Genomic DNA, 23,964 nt, shown 5'->3' with positions numbered 1-23,964 from the left:
CAGGTTTTCTATGTTGCTATGTTTCATTCATTCACAAATGTATTATATGTCAATACATTTATCATTAAGATCATATACTTCCATATAACGCTATATATATAATGTCATAGAAAGGAAACGGGAGAATGGGGTTGAGAGGGAAAATAAGCCAACCATAATCAAATAGCAGAACAGACTGGATGAGCCAAATAGTCTAATTCTGCTCCTATTTCTTATGGTCTTGTAACCTCTCTCATCAACCACCTGTTACTAATTTGGCTGAAGTACATTGGGAGTTTGATGACTAACAGAAAGGATGATGAAAGCATTAGGCTAGTCATTAGGCTGGAAAGAATGCAGAACAGATTCACTAAATGCTGCCAGGACTTGCCAGACTGAGTTACAGAGAGAAGTTGGACCGGCTAGCATTTTATGCATTGGAGTGTAAGAGAATGGGGGATGATAATCTGGCGCTGTATAAAACTGTGAGGACCATGGATAGGGTGAATGCACACAGTCTTTTCTTCCTAGGGTTGAGGAATGAAGAACTAGGGGACATACAGTAGGTTTAAGGTTGGAGGTGAAAGATTTAATAGGAACGTGGGGGATTATTTATAAAATAAGCTGATAGAGTAAGAGGTTAAGACAGGGACATTAACAGCAATGAAAAGACACTGAAATAGGTCAACAAATAGGAGATATAGGCCAAATATAGGCAAATGGGACTAGTTTAGATGGGTATATTGGACAGCATGAATAAGTTGGGCCAAAGGGCCTGTTTTCTTGGTGCATTACTCTATGACAATTGGATTATGTGTCCTAGGTTAACTAACATCAGAAAGCAGGCAACACATTCACTCTAGACAATGAGAATTATTTAATGATATGTCACGTTCAGCAGTATTTAAGAGGAGGAGGAGGAGAAGATGATGGCGCGACGCACCGCGCGTGGCCTGTCCGGTGAATGATATCTGTAATCTGTCAAGTAGGGTACCATGCACAATTCTGATTTGATGGAGACGGACGTGAGAGTACGGAGGAACATCTGGAGAAACTTTTGAAATGCCCGCTTCGCTGCCGCTGCTACTGTGTGGTAACCGGAATCTCTAGAGCAGAAGGCCCCGAATCCTTGGCTTTGCTTGTTTCGGCAGCCAGGGCGAGGTCAAAGGTGCTCGGTAGAGGATGGCGCTCGGGAGGCTATATCGGAGGGGCTGGTCAGAGGCTCGAAGTTTTCAGATGGACGGATTCACTGTCGGCTGTGGTCGGCTGCTTCCAATGTATCGGCAGTCGTCGGTGCCTGGAGGTTTATGGCAGGGTGTTTCTCCCTTTTGCCGCCTGCTATTGGGGTCTCGGGAGTCGATCGGGACTTGAGACTTTTCTTACCGTGCCCATGATCTGCTCTTTATCAAATTATGGTATTGCTTTTGCACTGCTCTAACTATACGTTATAATTATGTGGCTCTGTCTGTGTTAGTCTTTGGTCTGCCCTGTTTTTCTGTGATACCACTCTGGAGGAATATTGTATCATTTCTTAATGTATGTATGCATTTCTAAATGACAATAAATGAGGACTAAGTGTTCTCATAATCTAAAAAAAATTCAGTTTCCGTGCATTTACCAAGACATCTGCAGCACCCCTAATGAACATCACCCTTGGATGACTGCATTGAGGTGGTCACTCAACTCTTTGCAGACTGCAGATTTACTAAGAGCATGTGGAGATGGATGTAAGAGTCCTTGTCTTGGTTTATCCTACACTGCTGCATAACAGGGGGCTCTTTGATCTATGAACTGTTCACAGAAAAATACACAGTGGCATACCTTAATTCCTTCTGGTAGATTGTCAACTTGGTGAGCAATGCCCTTTGGTGTCCTCAAAACTTGTTGGTCTTCCAGCACAGCTAGATGTCTATTAGGGAATGCTGCCGACTGACACCATTCAGAAGTTCTTACTGAGGAAAACAACTGAAGCTCAGTTCAGCCAATACAAATGCTCTAGAGCAGTGGTCCCCACCACCAGGCCGTGGACCGGTACTGGGCCGCAGGCTCGTGCTACCGGGCCACGAGCAAATGATATGATTTGGCGATATGAAACGATATGAATCAGCTGCACCTTTCCTCATTCCCTATCACTCCCACTGTTGAACTTGAACGCACGCGAGGTCATCAGTGACCCAAGACGTGCAAAGGAATGGGTCCATGACCCATTTGTGAATGTCCTCGGTGAATCATCTATATCAGCGCGGGAAAAAGATCAACTCCTCGAGCTTGCAAATGACGGTGGGCTGAAAAGTATGTTTGACATAACATCTCTGCCGGCATTCTGGATCAAAGTCAAAGCTGAATATCCTGAGACAGCCACGAAAGCACTGAAAATGTTTCCATTTCCAACATCATATCGCTGCGAAGCGGAGTTTTCTGCAATGAATGCAACAAAAATTAAATTGCGGAATAGACTAGACATAAGATACCCTTCGAGTATCGCTGTCTCCCATCACCCCTTGATGGGACCGTCTTGTTGCAGGAAAACAAGCCCAGGGCTCCCACTGATTCAGCCATATTGGTGTGTTGCAATGATTTTATATGTTCATACAAGGAAAATATGCACTGTGTGTTTAATATCCAAATGTTACTTAAAATGTTATGATGCTATTGACTTATAAGTGACTTATTCAGTGGTCCCCAACCTCCGGGCCGTGGACCGATACTTGCTGCGAAGAATGCAGCAGTGCAGCGGTGGCCGGAATGCACCCAGCACACCTTCAAGAAAAAAGCCGAAATAATCTGAATAATCTGGGCCGACATTTACGTGCCGGGTGGCACCTAATTAATTACCTTGTTTATTTGGGCCTTTTTCTTAAAGGTGTGCTGGGTGCGTTCCGGCCACTGCTGCACTCTTCACGGCAATGCATCGGTCCGTGGCCCAGAGGTTGAGGACCACTGTAAATTGACTTATCACTATAGTCATGCAAGGAAAATATGCGCTGTGTGTTTAATATTAAATTTGTTAGATAAACCCTTTTAGAAACGAAATTGAGTGTATTAGCCACTTATAAGTGACTTATAATTGACTTATCACCTATATTCCGGTTGTGATGAACACCCCCCCCCCCCAAGTCGGCCGGTCCGCAAGAATATTGTCAATATTAAACTGGTCCGCGGCACGAGAAAGGTTGGGGACCCCTGATCTAGAGTCCTTCTGACACTGGACACGGAGGGCCTAAAATTGGGAGGGGAAGCTCCTCAAACAATGAAAGGTTGTATCAACCCAGAAGGCCACATGAGGGCTGATGTGCTGTATTTAAAGATGTGATCACACTACTGCTGAATCTATTGGCCCAACACTGCGTGGCTAGGTATAGCTCAAACAGCATCGATAAGCTTGCTGATGAGACAACCATTGCTGGCAGAATTTCAGATGGTAACAAAAGGAACAAGATATAAAAGTTTGTTGAGTGGTGTCACCGCAACAACCTTGCACTCAACGTCTGCAATACCAAAGCGCTGACTTTGAACTTCAGGAAAGGTAAGACAAAGGAACACAAACCAATCCTCGTAGAGGGATCAGAAGTGGAGAAAGTGAGCAATTTCCAGTTCCTGGGTGTCAAGATCTCTGAGGACCTAACCTGGATGCAACATAGTGATGCAGCTATAAAGAAGGCAGGACAGCGGCTATATTTCATTTAGAGTTTGAGGAGATTTGGTTTGTCAAGTAAAACACTTGAAAGCTTCTACAAATGTACCATGGAGAGCATTCTGACTGGCTGCATCACCATCTGGTATGGGTGGGGGCAACTGCACAGGATCGAAATGAGCTGCTGACACTTGTAAAATTAGTCCACTCTATCATGTATACCAACCTCCATAGTATCCAAGACATCTTCAAGGAGCAGTGCCTTAGGAAGTTGGCATCCATCATTAAGGACCTCCACCACCCCAGGACATGCCCTCTTCTCATTCTTGCTATCTGGAAGGAGGTACAGAACCCTGAAGGCACACACTCAGCGATTCAGGAACAGGAAAGCGATTCAGGAAAATGAACCCATAAACACTACCTCACTTTTTTAAAATTTCTACTTATTTTAACTTAACTATTGAATAGACATGCATATATTTATGTTTCTGACTGTCAAGATCTCTGAGGATCTAACCTGGCCCCAACATATCGATGCAGTTATAAAGAAGGTATGAAAGCAACTATACTTCATTTGGAGTTTGAAGAGATTTGGTATGTCAGCAAATACACTCAAAACCTCCATAGATGTACTGTGAAGAGCATTCTGACAGGCTGTGTCACTGTCTGGTATGGGGGGTCGGGGGGCTACTGCACAGGACTGAAAGAAGCCTCAGAGGATTATAAATTTAGTCGGCTCCATCTTGGGTACTAGCCTACAAAGCACTCAGGACATCTTCAAAGAGCTGTGCCTCAGAAAGGCTGTGTCCATTATTAAGAACCTCCAGCATCCAGCGCATGCCCTTTTCTCACTGTCACCATCAGATAGGAAATACAGAAGCCTGAAGGCACACACTCAGCGATTCAGGAACAGCTTCTTCCCCTCTGCCATCCGATTCCTAAATGGATATTGCACCTTTAGACACAACCTCACTTTTTTAATATATATTATTTCAATCTATTCAATATATGTATACTATAATTGATTGATTGATTGATTTAATCATTATTTTATTTTGTTTTTTCCTTCTATATTATGCATTGCATTGAACCGCTGTTGCTAAGTTAACAAATTTCACGACACATGGCGGTGATAATAAAGCTGATTCTGATTAATGTAACTCAGGTTTGTTCTCTCTATATTTGTTTATTGTATATTGCATTGTACTGCTCCTGTAAAATTAACTAATTTCACAACATGTGATTCTAATTCCAATAACATTAAAAATGCAAAGATGTTTGTATTGTTTTACTCTTTCTATGTATATTTTATTATGAATAAAGTTTATTTTTGAAAACTAAAAAGAAGTCTGAGACAGTGCCTCCTAAAGCTGTGGCCTCCACCATCTTGAAGCTCGAGGGCAGCGGGATTACCTTTAGTTCGGCTCCAAGTCACAAACTACGCTAATTTAGAAACGTAGTACTAATTATTCACGGTGTCTGGCTTTACAGCCTTGAAGACACTGATAGTAAACACAGTGGGAGTACCTTTAAAACACACGCTGACTACAGCAATCCATGAAGGTAGCTCACCATTGTGTTCTTAAGGGCAATTATGGATGGGCAATAAATAGTAGGAGTGTCTAAAACCAGAGGGAACCAGCCTCAGAAAAGAGGGGCATCCCTTTAGAACAGAAATGAGGAGGAATTTCTTTAGCCAGAGGGTGGGGAATCTGTGGAACTCATTGCCACAGATGGTTATGCAGGCCAAGTCATTGGGTATACTTAAAGCAGAGCTTGGCAGGTTCTTGATTAGTAAGGGCGTCAAAGGTAACAGGGAGAAAGCAGGAGAATGAGAAGGATAATAAATTAACCATGATCAATGGTGGAGCAGACTTGAATGGCCTAGCTCCACTCTTATGCCTTATGATCTTGTGGTCCTATGGTCTAAATGATGGCCTTGGAGGTACTGCCCACACATCAAATGGATAAAGAAACATTTGATAATTGTTAGCCTATCATTTCTGATAGAGACTCTTGTGCTGTACAAAGGAAACATCGTATTTTAAAATTTTTTTGACTGTTTCCAACTTTGAATGGAAGACACTATTTAAAACCTGGGATAAATCGTAATGTAGTTAGGAAATTACAGGAAAGAAAAATTGAGAAGTGGCAGCTCTCTTTGTTAACCTGGATAGATCTTAATTTATCCTTATACTCTCTAGAAAGAAAGGTCATCTTCTGATTTATTTTTCTCTTTGTGTGAAGGGTTAAATTCGTATCTTGTTTCTCTATTGCCTTCTTTTGTAGATTACAAGATGATGACAAAAAGTGAATACTAAAGGATCATTTATAGTACCACCCCTGTAGAGACTACATTAAGTTTGAATCGAGATGTTCTAAACATAATGGAATCTCCTGGGGTTTATACTTACATCTGCTTGGTTTTGCTTCATGCTTCAGGCAATTTTACATTTACAGCCCAATGTATGTGTTGTGCGTTCATTCTTCGAAACACAAAAGGTAAACGATTAGTATCATATTTTTACATCAGCCTGACTCGCAATTCACACCTTATAGTCTAAGTCACTTCCCATGTGGCACACTAAGTACATTCAAAAGCAACATACCCCACAGTTTTCATTTAAAAATAATAGTGGATGGATTGGGAAAATCAAAAGACAAGACTCCCAAATAATGAAAGGAGATTATGACTTAAACACTAGTCTTGGTTCAATAGCACCATCTTACATATGTTTCTTCAAGAAAACGATTAGAACTAGAAAAACAATCTTTAACTCTGGCGTGGACAGCCCCAAGCTCAGCTGCAAAAGGAGGGTTGGGTATGGGGTGAGCAACCCCATCCTGTAAAAAACTCAGTGATACAGAAGCTCCAAATACCTCACTCTTGGAGAGGAAGGATCTTCAAGGTGGGCTCTGCCTGGGGACAACTTGAAAGTCTGGTCCAGGACAGAAGACTCTGTGAGCTACTGTTGGCAGCCAATGTCCCGGGAGGGGTGATGGGCTTAAGAAGAAGAAGAAAAGCAATCTTAGGTTCATGAATTCTTATTAAATAAATTAGAACTTGCTTCAGTCAGTCATGATTTGAAATCAATCAATTTGAGCAATAATACCCAAGGTTCTCCTTGTGCATTGAATATATTTAGAGTCATAGTGTACTACAACATAGAAACAGGGCCCTTCAGTCTGACCTAATAATTGGCCAAGTCCCATTTAACTGTGCCCAGACCGAACCCCTCCCATCCATGTACCAAATCTATTTGAACCAAATCTACAACTGTCCAATGCAAACATGTTAGCATATCATATACATGGGTCAACTACACTTACATTTGAGGTGGCACAATAGATAGCATGGTGGTTAGCACAATACTATTATAGTGCCAGAGGCCTGGGCTCATTTCCCACTGCTGTCTGTAAGGAGTTTGTACATTCTCGCCATGGCCACATAGATTTCCTCTGGGTGCTTCGATTTTCTCCCACTGTCCAAAGCAGGGCAGTAGGTTAATTGGTCACATGGGTGTAATTTGGCAGCATAGGCTCATTGGGTCAAAAGGGCTTGATACTGAGGCCTGGTTTCACATTATACACAATGTTACCTCTGAACAACAGCAGAATTAGATAACGGATGGGTATTTAGTCTGGGACCAGTAGCATTCATTGCACGCCAAATGGACTTTCTAATTATGAATATACACACCTGTCTAAGAACATTTATGGTTATTTGAAATGATGCTGAGGAAACTTATCAGGAAGGATTGGAGGATGAAGCAAGGGAAGACGGATTCGTTTTTCTTGGAACAGGAAGGATTACAGTGATTTCAGAATCAGAATCAGAATTGGGTTTAATATCATTGCCATTTGTTGTTATGTGACAGCAGTACATTGCAATGCATAATAATAAAACAGTAAATTATAGTAACAAGTACATATGTAATAAAAAAAGTTAAATTAAATAAGTAGTGCAAAGAGAGGAAATAAAAATAGTGAGGTAGTACTCATGGGTTCAATGTCCATTCAGAAATCTGATGGCAGAGGGGAAGAAGCTATTCCTGAATCATTGAGTGTATGCCTTCAGGCACCTGTATCTCCTCCTTGATGGTAACAATGAGAAGGCGACAGTCCTAGGTAATGGAGGTCTTAAATGATGGATGACACCTTTTTGAGGCATTGCTCCTTGAAGGTGTTCTGGATGCAGGAAAGGCTAGTGGCCACGATGTAGCTGACTGAGTTTATAACTTTCTGCAGCTTATTTCAATCTCCCCATAACAGACATTGATGCTGAAAGTTAGAATGCTCTCCACTGTATGTCTGTATAAATTTGCAAGTGTCTTTGGTGACATACCAAACCTCCTCAAATCCTAATGAAATAGAAGCACTGTCCTGCCTTCTTTGTAGCTGCATCGATATGTTTGGCCTAGGGAAGATCCTCAGAGATTTTGACACACAGGAACTTGAAATTGCTCACACTTTCCACTTCTGATCCCTTGATGAGGACTGGTCTGTGTTCCCTCATCTTACTCTTTCTAATATCCACAATCAACTCTTTGGTCTAACTGACATTGAGTGCAAGGTTGTTGTTGCGATATCATTCAACCAGTGATCTATCTCTCTCCTGTACTCTTCTTTGTCACCATCTGAAATTCTGCCAACAATGTCTCATCAGCAAATTTATAGATGGCTTTTGAACTGTGCCTCGCCATACAGTCATGAGTGTAGAGAGAATGAAGCAGTGGGCTCAGCACCCATCCCTGAGGTGCACCAGTGTTGATCATCAGCGAGGTGGAGATGCTATTTCCAATCCGCACAGACTGTGGTCTTCTAGTGAGGGAGTCAAGGATCCAGTTGCAGAGGGAGGTACAGAGGTACAGGCTTTGAAGCTTTTTGATCAGAACTGTAGGAATGATTGTGCTAAATAAACACTGAACTATAGACAATAAACAGTAGCCTGACATAAGTATTACTATTGTCCAGGAGATTCAAGGCTGCGTGAAGAGCCAATGAGATTCCATCTGCTGAAGACCTATTGGGGTGATAGGCAAATTGCAGTGGGTCCAGGTCCTTGCTTAGGCAGGAGTTGATTCTAGCCATAACCAATATCTCAAAGCACTTCATCACCATTCATGTTGAGTACTGCTGGACGATAGTCGTTCAGGCAGCTCACCCTGCACTTCTTGGGCACTGGTATGATCGTTGCCCTTTTGAAGCAGGTGGGAACCACCAACTGTAGCAATGAGAGGTTGAAAATGTCCTTAAACATACCCGCTAGTTGGATGGCACCTGTTTTCAGAGCCCTACCTTGAACACCATCGGACTTTGCGATGGTTCACCCACTTGAAAGACGTTGTGGCATCTTCTAATGAAAGGGTTCAATATTGTAAGTGGTTTTAACAGAATAGAAAGGGAGAAAATAGCCAATAAATTATATCAATTAGTGCCTTTATTAAACACAGACAGAGATTGCTAAGAGGCATAAAACAAGTAGACAGCCAGAGACTTTTTCCTTGTGTGGAAATGGCTAACACAAGGAGGCATAATTTTAAGGTGATTGGAGGAAAGTACAGGGAGATGTCAGAAATAAGTTCTTTAGACAGAGAATGGTGAGTGCATGGAATGTCCTCCCGGGGTGGTGGAAGAGGCAGATACATCAGGGGCATTTTAAAAACTCTTAGATAGGCACATGGATGATAGGAAAATAGAAGGTTACGTAGGAGGGAAGGGTTAGATTGATCTTAGAGTAGGTTAATAGGTTGACACAACATCGCTGGCTGACTGCCCTGTATTGTGTTGTACTGTTCTATGCTCTTGAAACACCATATCAGTTACACTAGGTATAATTTCTTGGTGAATTTGAACTGATTGCAAACTGGGCAGGGCACTTCTGTGCATGACACCGAATAGTAACACTGATGTTTTGCTGGCATTTGACAAGCAGTTTACACTAGCTATGCCAGTTTCAGTTCAACTCAGAGTACATTATGCTACCCTGTCAATTCTACCACAATTGAAAGGGACTCCCTGCTGACATTAGGCGACATGACTAGAAACTCAGTGAAGGCTGTTCTGTAATCTTTCAAGCTTTATGGAGTGTCCCATGCCGATAGGAAGTGTTTTCTACCGGTATTTAGGTGCTGACATTTTCAATGGTTACAAATGCTTGGATCTTGGCCAACTCATTATGTATATTTAAAAAAGGAGGTTCATGGGTTCTTGATTAATTAAGGCAATAAAGATCATGGGGAGAAAGCAGGAGAATGGGGTTGAGGGGGTACATAAATCGACCTTGATCAAATGCCAGAGCAAACTTGATAGGCTGAATGGACTAATTCTACTCTTAGGTCTTATGGTCTTATGGTCCTGCGGAATCAGAACAGCAATCATCTGGAGGAACTCAGTGGGTCAAGAAGGACCTGATACAGTGTTTCATTCCAAAATGTTGACAATTCCATTCCCCTTACAGGTGCTGTTCCAACCCACAGAGATTTTCCAGCCAATTCTTCATTGTTCCTAATGCTGCCTGCATTGCAGAGCTCCTCCAGGATTTTGTGTTTGTTGCTCATTCAATGGCTGGTCACACTCTTTTAACAACCTTTCTATACAAGGTATTGTAGGGCCTACCAGCACCAGCAGCTGCCACACCAGTGTCACTTATGTACACAACAAGGGTGTGATTTCCCTAAATGAAAATGTATTCAAAGAGTGCTAATGTGTGTAGTACCATCTGAGGAAATCAAATAAAACTAAAAACAAAACCTGTAATAATTGGTGGATTTTAATACACCAGTAGCTTTCCTTTTTTCATAATATTAAGTTTCAACATCATAGACTCAAAGAGCTGCATAATACAGAAACAAGCCTTTTCGCCCAACGTATCCATGCCTACTTGAGTTAGTCCCATTTGATTGCATTTGGCCCTTATCCTTCTAAACCTTCTCTGCCCATGTATCTGCCCAATGTCTTATAAGTGTTGTAATCATTCTAACATCTATCACTTCCAGCGGTTTAGTGTCCTAGCACTATTATCCGGTGTTACCTCTGCAGCTGGAGTCGGCAGCTGCAAGGTTGTTGCCTTTCACTTTAAGTTTGCACAGATTTCCAAGAGGAAAAACTCTTAATCTAGATAGGCCAGGTTTTCTTTTGATTTCGCACTTTTTGTAGTGCAAACCTATTCAGCAAAATTGTCAAACACCAGTTTGGCACAAAATACTGTGAAACCCAATCCCAGATTATTATTTCCATTGAAATAAAAATGAACAAGTGATAGTTGTGTTAAATTTTGCATATCCTTGTAATGTATTGTGCTGCTCCACAAAAGCAAGGTTAAACCCTGAGTATTTTATTTTTATTTGGAGATACAGCATAGTAACAGGCCCTTCTGGCCAAAGAACCCATACCACCAATTATGCCCACGTGACCAATTAAACTAGTAAACCATACGTCTTTGGAATGTGGGAGAAAGCCAGTGCATCCCAAAGAAATTGTTTTATTGGGTGAGCTGTACTGATCTGTTATCCACTCTGTGACAGGAATTGTAGAAGAGGCTTGACACAAAAGCAGAGTAATGGAGATGATTTTAGCAGTAAATGATACTTTACCAATAAACTGCAAAATAACAATCCACAAGGGGCTACAAAACAAAAGAAGACAGGTATCAACAAGGTATCTGAAGGCCAGGAGCATCTGGTTGAGGCTGGCTGGTTCAATGGGTGAATAAAGGACTATGGCTGAGAGCTGGGTTTAAATAGGTTGCAGGTGATGAGCTGGAACTGAATGGCAGGTGACTCCTGTTAGCTGGTTTGAGACTGGAAGGTACCTATCTGTGCAGGCCTGACGCTCTGAAGGACTGGTGAAATATATGTAATATTAGTAACCAAATTACAAATGTTTGTAGATGCAGCGGCATTGAAAGATATAGCAGCACATTGGTTGAGTTCTATAGTTACTAATCCAGAGAGTAGCACTAATTATCCAGGTACCTTAGGAACTGATGAATTTAACCTTATTAATTAAGAAAGCTATTGTTAGTGACAACCTTCTGAATTGCAACGTGAAACGTCATGACCTGATGTAACTTTGAGCATACTATGATGTGGTTGACACTTTGCTGGACACTGGAATGCCCAGTTGGTCATTCATTTCAAACAAAATTAATGAAGGATGATAAATATTGATCTTGTCCTTGATCTACACATCTTGCGAATTAACAAATAGTTTCAAAAAATAAAACAAAATTAACAAAATAGAGAATAGAGAACTTTTTGGGATAATGTGCCAAATGTCCTTCTTAATTCCTTGACTTTGGGGGAACAAAATACTTAAGCATTCTACAGTAACAGACCCTTCGGCCCACAAATTCTGCACCAAACACAATGATGTTTCTTCTGTTTGCTCATGATCCATATCACTCCATTCCTGCATGCTCATGTGACTATGTAAAAGCGTCTCAAATGCCACCATTGCATCTGCTTCCACTACCACACCTGGCAGCCTGTTCCAGGCATGTACTACTCTGTGTAAAAAGATCTGCTCCATATATTGCCTTTAAAATTTATCCCTTCACCTTCAATGCATGGCCTATGATATTTCATATTTCTACATTGGGATAAGATTCTGACCACCTAATCTATTTATGCCTCTCACAATTCTATAAACTTCTATCAGCTCTCCATCAATCTCTGACATTCAGCAGAAAACAACCCAAGCTTTGCCCAGCCTCTTCACATAGTACATACCCTCAAATTCAGGCACCATTCTGGCAAACCTCTCAAAATCAGAATCAGAATCAGGTTTATTATCACTGATAGATGTTATTAAATTTGTTGCTTTACACCAGTACAGTGGAGTCTATAAACAAATATTATAAGTTGCAACAAGAAATATATTTCAAAAGGTAGTACTGATAGAGAGAAGATTAGTGAGGTAGTGTTTGTGGGTTCATGAACCATTCAGAAATCTGATGGCGGTGGTGAAGAAGCTGTTCCTGAAACTTTGAGTGTACATCCTCAGGCTCCTGTACCTCCCTCCTGATGTTGTAATGAGAAGAAAGCATGTCCTGGATGGTGAGGATCCTTAATAATGGACGCTACCATCTTGAGGCATCCAATCAAATTCTTCAAATTCCTGACGAAGGGTCTCGGCCTGAAACGTCGACTGCACCTCTTCCTAGAGATGCTGCCTGGCCTGCTGCGTTCACCAGCAACTTTGATGTGTGTTGCTTGAATTTCCAGCAGAATTCCTGTTGTTTCTTCAAATTCGTATTGTGATGGTGAATAATACTGCACACAAACAAGTCTTGCCTAATTGAAGTATATATTATATATCATGTTGAAGCTATATATCATATAGGCTATTATAATATTTTTCATGAACAATGATACAAGCATGTCATATGCCTTCATTATCACCTTATCTACTTCCATAGCTGCTTTCAGAGACTTACAGACTAAGATCCCTCTGCACATTAGTTATATTAGGGTGACTGCAATTGACTTTCCTCTTACATTTAACCTCCCAAAAGCCCAGCACCTCATTCACATCCAAGTCAGTATTAAATTTTATCAACATCAAAATTAATCAGAGTTGACATGCAGGATTAATGTCCTTCTCATTTCATACTTCCACTGCATTATCCAGAGATCCACCTATCCATTTCTCTACATGAGCTCTCCTACTGGCTTCTCTCTGCAACACATCCAATTAGGGTGGATTTGTCTTTGCTGACTGCTGTTTGCCACCACCTACCAAGGAGTTGCAATAGGACTTCTCAAAACAGCTTCAAAATGGGCTTTTGCATCTGTCAAGTGAAGGGGGATTTTCATCTCATCAGTCTAGGCTGCATTCAGAACAAGTGCCAGAGCTAGAGGACAGAGATGAAAATGAAATTCTGCAGATGAAAATCTCAACAAAGTTTGGACAAGTTACTATACAGTCAACAGTGAGAAATGAAATAAGTATACTGTGCTGGGATATGTGGCCTAGTTAACTGAACTATACAGATTTTCATTCACGTAAGCTTAAATTTTAAGTTGTGAGATCAAATTAAAGAATGATTTTAAGTGATTTCTCTTTAGTGGCAAAGTGGAGAGAAAGGATCACAAGTATTAGATAGAATTAATAACCCATTCATTACATTGAGGGGTTGAAAAACCAAATGTACAAATTTAAGAATTAGAAAGTTGTTCTGTAGAAGGGAAGTGATGTGAAACCATACACCTTCAAGGTTCAAGAGCAGTTAGATAGCAGAAAAACATATTTATATAAAACAGCAATCAGAATCAGGTTTAATATCACCAGTACGTCATGAAATGTGTTAACTTTACGGCAGCAGTACAATGAAACACATGATAAATAAATATAAGGAGAAAAAAACTGAACTACAGTAAGTATATATATGTGTGTGTGTGTGTGTGTGTGTGTGTGTGTGTGTGTGTGTATTAAATAGTTAAGTTAAAAAAGATAGTGCAAGAATAAACAGAAATAAAAAAGAAGTGAGATAGTATTCATGTCCATTTAGTAACCACATGGCAGAGGGGAAGAAGTTGTTCCTGAAGCACTGAGTGTGTGCCTTCAGGCTGTTATACCTCCTTTCCGATGGTAACAATGAGAAGAGGGCATGTCCTGGGTGGTGGGGGTCCTTAATGATGGACGCCACTTTCCTAAGGCACTGCTCCTCGAAGATGTCTTGGAGACCATGCAGGCTGGTATCCGTGATAGAGCTGACTAATCTTACAAGTTTCTGCAATCAACTTCAGAACATAGAATAGTACAGCACAGTATGGGATCTTCAGTCCACAAGGTTATGCAAACCTTTTTAACTTATTGCAACATCAATGTAATCGTTTGTTCCTACACATCCCATAACCATCCAAATTTCTTTCATCCATGTGCCTATAGAAGAATCTCTTAAATATCCTTAATGTATCAGCCTCAGCTGCCACCCCTGGCAGCCCATTCCATGCATGCACAAACACTATATGTAAAAGACTTATTTTCTATAAACATCCTTGATAAAGACCATATGATCATAAGACATAGGAGCAGAATTAGGCCATTCCCCCATCAAGTCTGTTCCACCATTTGAACGTGGCTGATTTATTTTCCTTCTCAACCCCATTCTCCTACCTTCTTTTTGTAATCTTTGATGCTTTCCTAATCAAGAACCCATCAACCTTTGTTTTGAATGTACTCAAATAACTTGACCTCCAAAGCTGTCCGTGGCAGTGAATTCCACAAATTCATCACCCTCTCAGTAAAGAAATTCCTCCTCATCTCTGTTTTCAATGGACATCTTTGTATTATGAGTCCTAGACTCTCTCATTATTGGCAATATGTGCCCCATGTCCACTCTATCTAGGTCTTTCAATGTTCAGTGGGTAAAGAAATATATATATTTTAGATCACTGTATCAGTTTTCTGTGTATTTTGAGGCCTCGGTCAGTCAGGGTCAACCATGGATGCTGCAAGCCAGCTGCCTAGATATGCAAGCCTGGGCAGTACAAGTTGAGGCAAACTATTAACCATGTAGCAAGCTCCCCACTCCATGTATCTGATGAACCCAAATGGCAGAGGCCAACATGGTTTGGCACCAGCAACATCTCAGGAGTTTCCAGTCTGTGTTGAACTCAATATAGGACTGCTTTAGGGACTCCAGCTCTATTTTCTTTCCTTAGGGTTGACTCGCAAATCCTTCCCCATGAGCGGGTATAGCCAGAGAGCAGCAGAGGTTTGGGATCAGAGTTTTCCTTCTCCTAGATGAGCTACCAACTACGTTGACGAGCTTTATCTGCCCGAAGTGACTGGTTTTAAGGCACCAGTAATCTACCTTTCCCCTTCTCCTGTCAGTAGAAATGGTTCCACTGGGGTTAATAGCTAAGCCACACATAAAGGCAAGGAGCTGGACTTGGTTATCAGAGGTTATTTGAGACACACGCCATTGGGAGCATTTAATAGGTAGTGAGAGTTTGTCCCCATTACTGCCTTTAGCTATGTCAATCTTAAGGAACCCTAAGTAATAGAAATACTTTTTCTATAAGCTCCATCATGTGTTCTCTCATAAACAGAATGAGATATATAGCTATCAAGACAATCAAAGCAGGCTAAAGCTAACTGATTATTTCTGAAACCTGCACTCAGCAAGGCCTCAACAATAAAAATGAAAAAAATGAAGTAATTAGGAAGAGTTATACATGTTCTACTGTATTTATAAACCATTCCTTCCATTTTAAAAAGTGACAGGACTTTTGCATGAAATACATTCTCCCAAGCTCTTGCTAGGTGATATATGAAAGATTCAGTGGCCACTTTATTAGCTACACCTGTACACCTGCTCATTAATGCAAATACCTAATCAGCCAATCAGGAGATAGCAAGTCAATGCATGAAAGAATGAAGGCATGGCGAAGACATCAAATGAGGAAGAAATGTGATCTATGTGACTTTGACCATGAAATGATTGTTGGTGCCAGGCGGGATGGTTTGAATATCTCGGTAACAGCTGATGTCCTCTGATTTTTATGCACGGCAGTCTTTAGAGTTTATCGAAAATGATGCAAAAAGCAGGAGTTCTGTGGGGGAAAATGCCTTGATAATGAGAGAGGTCAGGGGAGAATGACCAGACTGGTTCAAGCTGACAGGAAGGTGACATTAACTCAAATAACCATGCATTACAACAGCAGTGCACAGAAGAACATCTCTGAATGCACAACACATCAAACCTTGAAGTGGATAGGCTACAGCAGCAGAGGCTATACTCAGTGCCCACTGTATTAGGTAAAGTGGCCACTGAGTGTATTGTGGATACCTCTCCCCAGATCCTCCCGGGTCTGTGGGTCCCAAGTTGGACGTCTGTGCGAGCAGGAGGCATGAAGGCTGGTGAGCATTTAGATATGCAAGTCAGTGAGTCATGAATTCGAGGTCTGAAGTTTGGTATCCGGTCATCAGCTTGTCCTGAAGGTCAATTGGAAGTCCAAAAGTCAGGTTTATTATCATTGACATATGTCATGAAATTTGTTGTTTTGTGGCAGCAGTACAGTGCAATAAATAAAGCATACAATAAATTACAATAAGAAATATATAATAAAAATTAATTATGTGGAAAGAGAGTAAAAAGAGTGAGGTAGTTTTCATGGGCTAATCTTCCATTCTGAAATCTGATGACAAAGGGGAAAGAGCTGTTTCCTAAAATGTTGTGTGTGTGTGTGTGTGTCTGCCCCCTTGATAGTAGAAATGAGAAGGGGCATATCAGGGATGGTGCGGGTCCTGAATGATGAATACTACCTTTCTGAGGCATCGCCTTTTGAAGATGATGGGGAGGCTGATGCTGACGATGGAGCTGGACGGGTCCCAAACCACCTGCAGAGGTACAACCAGTTAGAATGCTCTGCACAGTACAGCTGTTGACATTGTTAGAGCCTTTGTTTACGTTCCAAATCTCCTCAAAATGCTAATGAAATATAGCCACTTTGTAAATGCATCAATATGTTGGGCCCAGGATAGATCTTCAGAAACATTAGTACCCAAGAACTTGACCTGCAACGCCCAACTGCTTTAAGTGAAACGCCCTGGTGCAGGAGTGACTAGTTCTGCCACACTAGCCCAATTTCTCCCCCAAACACTACAACTTCTAGAGAAGTCTGTTTCCACCCCAGAAGCAGAAACTTGCAACGCTTAAAGCCTCCGGTTTGCACTGAGGTTGGGCGAGACTGGAACTAATGGTCGTGGGTTAACGGTGAAAGGTGGAGAGTTCAAGGGGAACATGAGGTGGAACTTCTTCACTCAGAGGGCGTGGAAAGAGCCACCAGTGAAAGTGGTGAATGGGTGCTCGATTTCAACATTCCAAAGAAATTTGGATAGGTACATGGGAAGGAGGAGTACCAGGGGCTATGTTCCAGGTGGAGTTTGATGGAACTAGGTAGAACAATAGTTTGGCATGGACTAGATGGGCCGAAGGATCTGTTTCTGTGCTGTCGCGTTCTATGACTCTTTGACTTGGTAATGGAAGATAATTTGAACCAAACATGCACGATGATGAAGCACATAGCTTCCTTTATTTTTGCAGCCATTTAGAAAAAATCTTATTAGACTCTGGAATTGTTCACAACCAACAAGAGCCATTGACCTACTCTGACCTCCTCCTGCTGTCCTAGTTGCATCTGGCAGGTACCAGTGTTGTTGTTAACATCACATTCATTCATAAGGGAGAAGGAAAGTTTGTTTTCTTTATTTTTTAAATCTTTGCTAAGGAGATCTCCTGGGTGCATGATTATTCAAGCAAACAAAAAAAAATAGAAGCACTGCATAAAACTGGTCCAGTGCTTGTAGGTACCCTTCCAAAATACCAGTATGGTGCAACGCGTTATGGCAGATGTTCAGTCGGCCCTTTCTTGCCAAGCAATTCCATAGGGCACAGTGTGGAGAGCCAAAGAGTGCTTAATCACTCGTCCCCTCCTTGATTTCATGTTAATGTATATTATGCAGTGACAAGCATTAAACTAGTATCCCTAGATACACAAGGATTAAATCATCCATTTAAGCCAAAAGAAAAATGATTGTTTATTAAAAATGAGACGTATTTTCCTCCTTCTAATGTAGCTGGGAAGACATGAAGCATCAAGGAATTATAAATATTATATTGTAAAAACATTGAAATATTAAATAGTTAGATACAAATAGAAGATATTATGTGACCCAGGATTATAGTGCAGGCAATGTACTTAGAGTTAGTGTTAAAATAGATTTGAACAGAGCCTACTTGTTTTGGATGAGGGAGAAGTACAAATTCAAGTTCAAGTTTAATTGTCATTCAACCATACACATGTATACAACTAAACAATTCAGCGTTCCTCCATGACACGGTACATACAGTCACACAGCACACACTGTTACAATAGCACTTACTGTCACCAAATATCTTCCTTACTTGTAATGGAGCTGACCTTAGTTTCAGAGAGGATGTTAAAGTTTTTATTATTTTTATTTTTTCTCAGAGAGAAATGGACAGCTGATATTTTAGGTCAAGACCATTCATCTGCATAGAAAAAGGGGAGACAACTAATATAAAGAGGAGGGGGAAGGGGTGGAGAAATAGTTTGCAAGCAATTGGTGGGTCCACCTATCACTTCCCAGGTCTTGCTCTGCCCCATCTTCTGTACCTTATTATACCGGCTACCTGTTCTCTCTCCTTCAGTCCGGATAAAAGAGTCTCAACCTGACACATTGACTGTTCATTTCCTTCCACAAGTGCTGCCTGACCTGCTGAGTTCCTCCAGCGTTTTTTTTTCCAACATCTGCAGTCTCTTGTGCCTCCGTAGCTTTGGAGATGTGTAGCGCTTGTCAGTAAAATGAGATGCCCATAGTACATATGTTATGAAGTAAGAAAGAATTATGATTATATCTTAGAGCACACGACGATGGGAAAGGAGCTGTGTGACTACCTGTTCACACTTGTTGAACCTTATGTCAAAGGAAATGTTGGATCCTGGTGCTCTTGTGAACCAGAGGCTCTTTTGAAGTCAGGAATGAGGCATAAAACTTGTTATTTACAGCTGATTTATTAAATGTTATGAAAATGAAGAAAAAACAAAGAAAGACAAAGAAAAACAAGTTGTGGTCACCTCATAGATTAGAGATAAACAAAATTCCAGTGATAATGATTAAGCTATAAAATAGTTTGGTTCATGTGGTGTGAGAACTGCTGCTGAAAAAAGCTAAGAACCTTCTAGAAACATACAGAGGTAGCCATAACACAATTGCTGGACAACTCTCCAAACAATCACATGTATATATGTGATTCCTTAAGAATCCAAGCAACCACAGGAAAGGTAAAATACAAGATAAATTACTACTCTATACCTTAAATCAGCAAATTAAAGGAGAAGAAGGCACAGAATTTTTTATTTGGAATTGGCAAAACACAACAGTTTCTGAAATGACAAACACGAGAGCATCTGCAGTTGCTGGAAATCTAGAGCAACACACCAGTCCAGAGAACTCAGAAGGTCAGGCAGCATCTATGGAAATGAAATAGTCAACCCTTTTGGGCTGAGACCCTTCTTCAGGACTGAAAAGGAAGGGGAAAGACACCAGAATAAAAAGGTAGGAAGAGGAGAAGGAACCAGCTAGAAGGTGATAGGTGAAGCCAGGTGGGTGGGAAAGGTAAAGAGCTGGAGAAGAAGAAAGGGAAGGAGGAGGGGAGCCAGGGGAAGTGATTGGCAGGTGAGAAGAGGTAAAAGGCCAGAGTGGGGAATGAAAGAAGAGGGAAAGGAGAGAGATTTTTTTTTTGCTAGAAGGAGAAATCGATATTAATGCCATCAGTTTGGAGGCTACCCAGCAGGCATATAAGGTGTTGCTCCTCTACCCTGAGGGTGGCCTCACCTTGGCATAAGATGAGGCCATGGACTGACATGTCAGAATAAGAATAGGAATTGGAATTAAAATTAAAATGTTTGATCACCAGGAAGTTCAGCAACTGGCAGATAGAAGGTAGATGCTCTATGAAAAAGTCCCTTAACTTGCGATGGGTTTCATCAAAGTAGAGGAGGACACAATAGAAGACACCAGCAGATTCACAAGTGAAGTGTTGCCTCACCTGGAAGGGCTGGTTGGAGCATTGAATGGAGGTGAATAGGCAGTGTAGGACTTGGGGCACCTGCAGAGGTAAGTGCCAGGAGGGAGCTTAATCAGGAGGGATGAATGAACAAGTGGATCACAGAGGGAACAAGCCCTGCCAAAAGATGGGGGTGGGATGAGGTGAAGATGCGTTTAGCAGTAGGATCCCTTTGGAGATGGTGGAAGTTGTGAAGAATGGTGTGTTGGATGGGGAGACTCATGGGGTGGTAGGTAAGGACACAATGAACTCTGTCACTGTTTAGGTGGCGGGAAGATCGGGTGAGCACAGATGGAGGAGATGTGAATAAGGGCAACATCAATAGTGAAGGAAGGGAAACCCCTTTCTTTGAAGAAGGAGGACATCTCTGATGTCCTGGAAAGAAAAGCTGCATCCTGAGAACAGTTTCAGTGGAGGCAAAGGAACAGAGAAAAGCAAATAGCATTTTTACAGGAGTTAGGGTGGGAAGAGATATAATCCAGATAACCATGGGAATCGGTCTGCTTATAAAAGATGTCGATTGACAGTTTTTCTCCGGAGATTGAGACAGAGAGATTCAAAAAGGGGAGAGAAGTGTCATAGATTGCCCAAGTGAAAAGATACTGAAGCACCTTCAATAACTCCAAAAGCCTGAGGTTAGTTAAAATACCGAAAGGCTTTTATTCGCTGTACAATACGACCTCTATGGCGTGTGTCTGCCCCCGGACTGAGGGGGAGGGGTAAGGCGAAACACCTTTATACAGGAGCTGTGGGAGGAGCCACAGGGGCAGAGGGGCATGTCCAGGCAGTTAACCCAGTTATAACATATATAAGCAACACACATCAAAGTTGCTGGTGAACACAGCAGGCCAGGCAGCATCTCTAGGAAGAGGTGCAGTCGACGTTTCAGGCCGAGACCCTTCGTCAGGACTAACTGAAGGAAGAGTGAGTAAGGGATTTGAAAGTTGGAGGGGGAGGGGGAGATCCAAAATGATAGGAGAAGACAGGAGGGGGAGGGATAGAGCCGAGAGCTGGACAGGTGATAGACAAAAGGGGATACGAGAGGATCATGGGACAGGAGGTCCGGGAAGAAAGACAAGGGGGGGGGAACCCAGAGGATGGGCAAGGGGTATATTCAGAGGGACAGAGGGAGAAAAAGGAGAGTGAGAGAAAGAATGTGTGCATACAAATAAGTAACAGATGGGGTACGAGGGGGAGGTGGGGCCTTAGCGGAAGTTAGAGAAGTCGATGTTCATGCCATCAGGTTGGAGGCTACCCAGACGGAATATAAGGTGTTGTTCCTCCAACCTGAGTGTGGCTTCATCTTTACTGTAGAGGAGGCCGTGGATAGACATGTCAGAATGGGAATGGGATGTGGAATTAAAATGTGTGGCCACTCGGAGATCCAGCTTTCTCTGGCGGACAGAGCGTAGATGTTCAGCAAAGCGGTCTCCCTGTCTGTGTCGGGTCTCGCCAATATATAAAAGGCCACATCGGGAGCACCGGACGCAGTATATCACCCCAGTCGACTCACAGGTGAAGTGTTGCCTCACCTGGAAGGACTGTTTGGGGCCCTGAATGGTGGTAAGGGAGGAAGTGTAAGGGCATGTGTAGCACTTGTTCCGCTTACACGGATAAGTGCCAGGAGGGAGATCAGTGGGGAGGGATGGGGGGGACGAATGGACAAGGGAGTTGCGTAGGGATCGATCCCTGCTGAATGCAGAGAGAGGGGGGGAGGGAAAGATGTGCTTAGTGGTGGGATCCCGTTGGAGGTGGCGGAAGTTACGGAGAATAATATGTTGTTTGCGTATAACATATATACATGGTTTACCACAGATACACCTATTGGTAGAGCAATAAAGCACTTGTTTGGCAATTTCTGACCATCACCAATTCTACTTGAATCAATAATTGCCTCTTTCTTGACTAATTCCACTTTAAGACAATTGGAAATTGTTTACCATCTCACCAATTAATTGATTTGAATAGGTAAAAGTGAACTGTTTAATGTCTAATTAAACTTGGATTTGCTTAAGTATTTTTTGTTTGTAATTGTTTTGTTTCAAGCAGGGGCTCATCCACTCCTGAGACAACTCCAGACCAACATCACTTTAAACAGTGCTTATTGACCAGAAGGAAGGACATGGAGCCAGCAGTACACCAGATGCAAAATGCAGGAGGCCTGATGAAAGCCTGAAACTTTGACTGTCTATTCCCCTATGTAGATTTTGCCTGGTGTGTGTGTGTGTGTGTGTGTTTCAAGTTTTCCAGAGTCTGGAGAAACTCTTGAATTTGTTATTATAGCCGGAATTAGTTTCCAAAAATATAGAAGCTTATGTTTCTGCGCTATCTTGGCATGCTTCGCTATGCAGTAAAGCTCTAGCCAGGCATTTGCTTGCATTATCCAAGAACTTAACAGCAATCTAATCAACATGCATTTATTCTAACTTACTGTGTTTCAGAGATTTTTCAATCAAGCTTCACCACGTCCCTGGCCTTGCTTTTACGTTATAGTCTAAACAAATGCAGCTAAGATTATCATAGAGGAATGCTTAAACTGTTCAAAGTTTGGCCTAGAAATGAGTTCTCAGCGTAAAATATTAACCACACATGATCATGAAAACTTTACATTTTAGCAATTTCCCTTAGTAACAAGGCAATTGGATAACATTCCCTTCACTTCCAAAGGGACATCCATTTTCAATGAAGTAATGTTAAGAATATGCATTTCACATCTCTAAACCGTCTAAAACAATTGGGTCTCCGGTACTGTAATAATGTTATGTGGTGAATCTGTCGAATTCATTGCCACAGACGCCTGTGGAGGCCAAGTCATTGGGTATATTTAAAGTAGAGGTTGATAGGTTTTTGTTTAGTAAGGGCATTAAAGGTTAAGGGGAAAAGGCAGGAGAATTGGGTTGAGAGGGATAATAAATTAGCCTTGATGAAATGGTGGAGCAGTTTCCATGGGCTGAATGGCCTAATTCTGCTCCTATGTCTTATAGTCTAAATTATCTGTCATTACCAGGTTTTAAATTAAAGGATTTAAATGTTTGTCTGCATTGCTCAAGATTTCCAGCAATTCTTGTGCTTGTGGCTCTCTACTGCCTCCTCCTGGCCAAATGGAGACAGGCAACAAATCCCAGAAATGTTAATGATGCCTTCCTCCCATAAGTGATTCTTTAAGATGTCGTTAATTCGTGCCATTTCAATGAAAGGGGAGTATGCAATATTAATTGCTACCTCTCAGTGCCTCAGATGGAATTGATTCTAATCACAGCAATTTCGAGTCATTCAGGGATGAGGCAGCAGCACTAGGGAAACACAGGAATAGACATCTAGCAGCAACTTCTGTAAGATAAACAAAAACAAACTCAGTTGTTCAAGCAACAAGGTCAAGGTAAATGGATTAACCAAAAACATAAGTGTCATCATACATTACCTTGAGATACATTTTCTTGCAGGCATCCACAGGAAAATAACAAAATACAATAGAATTTATGAAAACTATACATAAAGAAAGACAAACAACTAATGTCAAAAGAAGACAAATTGTTAATAAGTAAATAGATAGATGGATAAACAGACAAACTGTGAACACGAATGTAAAGTTCCTGAAACTGAGTTTGTAGGTTGTGGGATCAGTTCATTGTTGAGTTGAGTGAAATGATCCATGCCTGTTCAGGAGCCTGATGGTTGTAGGGTAATAACTGTTCCTGAACCTCGGGTCATCCACTGCGTATTTCCAGCACTTGAAGCAGAAACGGAA

At 41.6% G+C, this 23,964-nt stretch overlaps 1 long non-coding RNA gene across 1 annotated transcript; it reads right to left on the bottom strand.

Annotated features, from left to right (window-relative positions):
• Window positions 1-4,418: 4,418 nt before the first annotated feature.
• Window positions 4,419-16,936, bottom strand: LOC134359204 (uncharacterized). Its single transcript, XR_010021064.1, has 4 exons — window positions 16,889-16,936; window positions 6,494-6,617; window positions 6,028-6,099; window positions 4,419-4,551 (listed from the first exon to the last, which is right to left on the bottom strand). It is a non-coding gene; the product is annotated as an uncharacterized LOC134359204 (long non-coding RNA).
• Window positions 16,937-23,964: the final 7,028 nt, after the last annotated feature.

This window comes from Mobula hypostoma, chromosome 20 (assembly GCF_963921235.1).
Source record: "Mobula hypostoma chromosome 20, sMobHyp1.1, whole genome shotgun sequence".
Taxonomy (NCBI): Eukaryota; Metazoa; Chordata; class Chondrichthyes; order Myliobatiformes; family Myliobatidae; genus Mobula; species Mobula hypostoma.
This window is presented reverse-complemented; position numbering and strand designations above follow the sequence as displayed.